The sequence below is a fragment of the Stigmatopora argus genome, chromosome 4, assembly GCF_051989625.1.
Source record: "Stigmatopora argus isolate UIUO_Sarg chromosome 4, RoL_Sarg_1.0, whole genome shotgun sequence".
Taxonomy (NCBI): Eukaryota; Metazoa; Chordata; class Actinopteri; order Syngnathiformes; family Syngnathidae; genus Stigmatopora; species Stigmatopora argus.
Genome location: NC_135390.1, coordinates 3,955,762 through 3,962,916, shown reverse-complemented (window position 1 = coordinate 3,962,916; position 7,155 = coordinate 3,955,762).

The following is a 7,155-nucleotide window of genomic DNA, read 5'->3' as shown; positions in this document are numbered from 1 at the left end:
GCTAACAAATGTGCAGTTGACCATGCATTTTTCAAGTAAGCATTTATGGCATCATACGCAAGCTGAATTGTGTATGCCTCGACCTCAGACAGGCCTTAAGGTCTCGTGACTTGCATCGTTAATCAAAAGTAAATTACATGTGTCTACTACAAGTCTGACGTCCACCAATCTTTTAATATGCTTTAGTCAATCTTAGGGATGGGCGTTATAATGTATTCATTGATTACAAGTAAGGCAAAGTCATGTGTAAGCACTATAATTTGCTAATTGAAAGATAATTCTGCACAATTTAGCACTAATTGATTCAATTTCCCGACAAACAATCAAGGAAATGTAATCAAATGCCCCTACTTATTTTCTATTACTCTTTGAAGGTTTGTATACCATCCAAAGTTTAAACTGAAGCATTTTTTTTTCTGAATCATCAGATTGTTTAGCAAGAATACCATCCAAGGAAAAGGGCAATTCTCTTGTTTGTGTGCAAGCTTTGTCAAACAAGGCAGACAAATTGCAGATTAATCATCGAGTTTGGGTTCTTTCTTTTCTTTTCTACATGATGTTGTAAAAGTATAAACGTATATTTGAGCAAAATCTTTTGTTGTTAAATCTGCAGTATTTTTTTTTACAGACATACTGAAAAATACTAAATGTTGGAATAACTGCAGCGCATGTTCATTCTTGTTTCCGGACAATGTACATAGCAATGCACCATTTCCTCTTTAAAGCACCAAATTATACTTGATCAAGTGCTTTTAGCACTACTCATACTTAATAGAAGTTTTCTTTTCTTTTGTTTTCCAGCACTAGTTTGAAAGAACCAACTTCAATTCCGAGATTTTTTGTCTTAAATCTCTGTGAAGCACGCTCCTTATTTTCTTTTTGCCTCAGGCGCTAACAAATTGTTTCATAGAAAATAACATTGAGACTGTTTTCAGAATTCTACGTCATAATGGTTACTACAGAACTGCTTCCATCATGAACCCATGATGGAAGCAGTTCTGTAGCACTGGGGTGGGCAAACCAGTCCTCGAGGGCAGCTGTGGGTGCAGGTTTTTGTTCCCACCAATCCAGCGCAGACAATTTTACCAACAAGGTTTCTGCGGAAACAAGAAGCATCTCACAGCAATCCACTGATTGCACTTGTAGGACAACAGATTGGTGAAAAGGTGTTTTCTTGATGGGTTTCGAACAAAAATCTGCACCCATGGAGCCCCTTGTGGAATAGTTTGCTCACCCCTGGTGAGCATCTTTGGTTGCCATTCTTTAAAAATCAACCTACCACACCGTGACCCCCATTCTGAATGTGGTGAATGAAGTACATCCACATGGAGATCTAAATGAGATAAAACAAAATAACCCAAATTGCTCAACTTGATGAGTCAAAATTTGAATTATATCATTTGTAATTGTACTGTTTCATTTGAATCGCTGCATTGACAAGCTCAATCTGAATGGTGCATTATGAAATTGATTTGAAATTGATCAATTTGAAAATTCAACTAGGTAGCAAAGACAATCTTGGAGAATCAGCACATTGGTTATTAAGCATGAGACACTTCCCCTTTGTGAGCATTTATTTGGAAAATATTGTAGAAAATTATGATATGGCAAAGATGAGATGGGAAGGAAGGCATGAAACTACACCCGGTGTGGTCGCCATGATGAAATACTAACTAGTAAGTAACCTCACAATGATATCAGACCACATTTTGGACACAAAAGACCTGACAGAAAGGCTTAGTTTTCCAGTCTGCTAGCATGGTATCCATAGGCATTCTCTTGTTGCCGACTCATCATTTTGTCAACATATACATTAGTCAAATGTGTAGAAAGGAATGGGAAGATCAGACTAATATGCAAGACAGCTATTCCAAATGCAATGTGAACACATGTTCTCCAATCCTATTTGGCATCTCTTCGATATCAATTTGGAGTCGAAAATACTAATAATTTGTGTGTAAAACATACATGATTTGCTCAAAATCTCCCAATTTTCATACTCAAAGCTGACCGTGCTGATTGGTCAAGATTTGTTCTTCGCTACCTGCGAGTGACTGCTTTTCTCAAGTACACAAATGTACCACCCCAAAACTGAAAATGTATTTTAGTCATCTGAATTTCAATTGTGAAACCTGAATGTGGAAAAAAAATAGTAGCTGAACTTTGAAACTAGAAAATTGAAATTCATAATCTTTTTCATTTCCATGATTTAAATTACACACACAAAATTGGGTTATATAATTCAAATCGAGATTTTTTTAAATCCCAAACTGAGAAAATTTTGTTTATTGGTTTGTGTTTTCTTTGTCCCAATTTGATCTCCATAAATGTACCCAACACACAACCAGAAGGGTAAATTGTTGTGCATTCTTTTTTTATTATTCAAACAACTGTTATCTACTAGGTTTTAGGCCTAAAGTCTGTTATATTGCAATACTTTAACGAAAAAAAGATGAAATGTTTTTTTAAAATGTTGCTCCACATGCTGTTGTAGTCTAAACGTTTCTGTTTGTAATCATGCTGTAGTCAAACTACAGTGTAAAATTAATAAAACTTTAAAATTGCATACTTTAGTGTTTTGTGTGTGCATGGTTTTTTGGGGTTATTATTGTGAAAGTTGTCAAACTTGCATAGTACTTTTGTTCTTTGGTTGCAGTTACATTGGCAGCATTTCGTCATCATTGCCATCATCAAACAAACTTAAACCTTTTATGACAAAATTATAATGATCCAACTGTTTATCCTCAGAAGGTTTGTGGGGGTGCTGGAGCCTATCCCCACTAACTATGGGCACCAGGCAGGGGATACCTTAAATTGATGGCCAGTCAATCACAGGGCACAAAGGCACAAACAGAAATTCACACTCATACCTATGGGCAATTTAGAGTGTTCAACCAGAGTACCCGGAGAAAACCAACGCAAGCCCAGAGAGAACATGCAAACTCCACACAGTTGACGTCTATTGTCGTCAATAAGTGATTTCAATAACAAATAACCTCTTTAACTGACTGCTGCAACATAGACTGTGACCTGTGCTGGCAGTGAATGAGGTAAGCCAATAATTTCATCTTCATCTTATCCAAGGTCAGGTTGTGGGGGCAGCAGCTTCAGCAGGGAAGCCCAGTCCCTCTCCCTAGCCACTTCATCCATCTCTTTCAGGAGGAACCCGAGGTGTTCTAGGGCCAGCCAGGAGAGTCTCCCCAGCGTATCCTGGGGGGTACTGGGTCGTTTGGTCGCCGGTCTTTTGGTCGCCCGGAAGGTTATTGATAATTACCATTTAAATCGTTGCTCAAATTCCCTAAATACAAACTGCAAATTATTATTTAGTCATACTTAATGCCCTATTAATTATTAGGCTAAAGAAAAGCTCCAAATTTCCCGTACTTTTATTGTTTTGTTGGAGAACTTGTTAAGACCCTGACTGACGTCCCTTCCTAAGGGGACAACTCATGTACATACAAACTCATACACCCACACGTCCGCTCAGTGAAACTGCTCAGGGCCATTGTTGGCTTTTATTGATGCGTAGACCGTGTTGTTTTACCTTGTTTTGTCGCCAGTCTTTTGGTCGCCCGTTGTTTGGGTCCGGCCGACCAAAAGACTGCGACCAAAAGTCTGGCGACCAAAAGACGGCGACCAAAAGACGGCGACCAAAAGACCGGCGACCAAACGACCGCACACGATCCTGGGGGCCTGTGGTCACCTCTCGGTGGGACGTGTCACTGGGGAGGCGTTCAGGAGGAAGCCAAATCAGATTCTGGAGCCAACTCATTTCGATTCAGAGGAGCGGTAGTTCTACTCTGAGTCTCTCCAAGATGACCGAGTTTTTCAAGACAGCCTGCAGCGGAAACTCATTTAAGCCACCTGTATCCGGGATCTTATTCTTTCGGTCAGGACCCAAATCTCATGACCCTAGATGAGGGTAGGAATGTAGATCGACCGGTAAATATAGAACTTCACCTTTCGGCTAAGCTTCACTACGAAGGACCAAAGCAGACATCACACCGATCCGCCTGTCAATCTCCCACAACATTCTTCCTTCACTCGTGATCAAGACCACGAGATACTTAAACTACTCCAACTGCGCAAAGACCTCGTCCCTAATCCGGAGAGGGCTTGCCACCTTTTTCTGACTGTGAACCATGGTCTTGGATTTGGAGGTGCTGACACAAAGTTTGAGTCTGCTGGGCCGGACCGGTATCTTTCCTCCCCTTCGGAGCCAACTCACCACCTTGTGGTGATCGGTTGACAGCTTCGCCTCACTTTTCACCCGACTTATCAAGATTAGTGGCCGCAAGGGCACATATGGACACCCTTATGCTTGAACATGAAGTCCAACAATAGAATACCGGGTTCTGATCGGGGTGCTGGGCTTTCTTCCAAATCACGGCACTCCAGGTCTCACTGTCATTGCCCACGTGAGCTCTGACTTCGCCCAGCAAAATGGGGAAGGGCACTCTCCAGCACCCCTTCTAAGGATTCCAAAAAGGGTGGGTACTCTGAGCTAGTGTTTGTCAGGTAAGCACTGATAGGTCTGTAAAACAGCTTAAGGAGCAGGTTAAGAAATAGTGAGACCAATTTAAAGGAAATAAGTTTATTACCAGACTGCAGAATGGGGAGAGAGCTTGAACAGCGTGAACGCTCAGTCTGTTGTCCTGCAACACTCTCCGAATGACCAGTGAGTGAGTCTTATATACAGGCAAAACTGACAGTTGTCAGCAGGACTTAGGACAGATACGTTTCAGTCATTTGCAGGGCAAAGATCGATTGATCAGTGTCAGACAGTTGAGTGTTTGTGCTGACATGTCAACCCAATCACAAGACTAAGATGATTAATCAGTCAGACAGTTGACCGTTTATGCTGACATTTCAGCCATTCACAGTTTGTATGACAACGATGCTTTTATACTCACAAAAACTGAAATATTACAATTCCCTCCTGTTGTGAGTATAAACACATTGGAACCTCGTTCGTTAGCGACGCTACTTTTGAACAAAATTCTTCACAAATTACTTTGAACTGGAGTTTAGACCGACCTGGAGCCTTAACGGGAACCATTTTTTTCCAAAATATGACCAAACAATCCTATTCCAATTCACGAAACGTCAAACGAAGGCAGCCGTGACGTTGAGGGAGTTAGGGTTTGGTGACCTCAGTATTGCATCCCTACTTTTTGCAGATGATGCGGTTCTGTTGGCTTCATCAGGCCGCGATCTCCAACTCTCGCTGGAACGATTTGAAGCCGAGTGGGACACAGCTTTCGGGATGAGAATCAGCACCTCCAAATCTGAGACCATGGTCCTCAGTCGGAAAAAGGTGGCATGCCCTCTCCGAGTTAGGGTCCTTACCCAAGTGGAGGAGTTTAAGTAATTTGGGGTCTTGTTCACGAGTGAGGGAAGAATGGAGCGGGAGATCAACAGGCAGATCAGTGCGGCGTCTGGAGTGATGCGGACTCTGCATCGGTCCGTCGTGGTGAAGAAGGAGGTGAGCCAAAAGGTGAGGCTCTCTATTTACCGGTCGATCTACGTTCCCACCTTCATCTATGGTCACGAGCTGTGGGCCGTGACCGACAGAACGAGATCCCGGATACAAGTGGCTGAAATGAGTCCCAAGCTGGGGAGACTGTCTCCTGGCTAGCCCAGGAATGCCTTGGGGTTCTCCCAAAATAGCTGGATGAAGTGGCTGGAGAGAGGGAAGTCTGGGCTTTCCTGCTGAAGCTGCCGCCCCTGCTACCCGAGATGAGATGGGTTCAAATCCAGGTCTGTCCACCTGTATGAAGTTTGCATGTTCTCCCCGGCCTTGCGTGGGTTTGCTCCAGGTACTCCGGTTTCCTCCAACATTCCAAAGACATGCGTGGTAGGCTGATTGGACACTCTAGATTGCCACTAGGTATGGATTGTGATCGTGAATGGTTGTTTGTCTCCTCGTGCCCTACGATCGGCTGGCCACTGATTCAGGGTGTCCCCCACCTTGTGCCCGAAAGTCAGACTCCAGCACCCCCCGCGACCCTTGTGAGGATAAGGCGGTTCAGAAAATAAATGAATAAATAATTGTATCTCTGTTCTTTTTTGCATACATATTTCATGCAAATGGTTGAAAATACTTTAATCATTTTCTAAAGAGTAGCATTAAATATTGTGGAACAAACTATTCTAATTTAATTGTAAAATGTGCTTCTACTTACTTAAATCCACTGTAGTTGCTTCCTTACGTTACATTCCGCAGTTCCTGCCTCTTTCTCTTGATTGGCTCAATTATGAGATGGCTGCAAAGTGCTTGGACTCTGTTATGTACTCATTTGTGCTTTCACTAGTCTATAACCCTTTTGACTTCACTCACACTGATCATGTATCTTCTTTGTATAATTCAAAATCATGTAGGTATGTATTCCCACTTATATTTTAATGCCTAATCTTGGTAGCTGCTTCTCAACACAGTGCTCATTTGTTCTGCAAACTCAGCCTTTTATTTTAGGACTCATAATTATTTCCTGTTAGAAGTTCCATCTCAACTGAAACATGTCCACTAATATTCAAATTAACGCCCACTTTTGCCTGCTGGAAAGAACATTAATACTGGAATCAAATGTCGAATTGGGTATGTTTCATGCAATAAAGTCACAGTATTCTATTTATGTTGTTTCCATTTACCTTCAAATCCCCCAGAACAGGAAACGAGCACATGGCGTTGTAGATATGAAGTCAAGACGCTAAGACCACCTTGCTTGCAAGGCTACATCTGAGAAATAATGTGCAGACTAAAAAGGTATTTTAGCAAGATTGTCTAAGGTTCTGTAGTATCACCTCATTCAGTCATATTTGAGCCATCGTGACAGTCAAGTTCAGACAGACTCCCACCTGAGGGACACACATTTTCTTAACTGCACATTCCATTATGGGATTGCAGCACTGCGCTATTCTCTGTCATTTCTCCCGTGTGTGTGCGTGTGGGTGTGTGTTTGTGTGTGCTTGTTTGTGTGTCTGGTGGACTGTATAAACAGATCAACATTAGCTTGGACAGCAGAGGTCAATGTAACTCTCTCTCACACACACTAGGGCAGAGGATTACCCATTAGCTCCGCCATAATGGATTCAAAATTAAACAAGATGTGCTTTAACTGTTGACGTTACACCTTTATAGGAGTTTCCAATTCA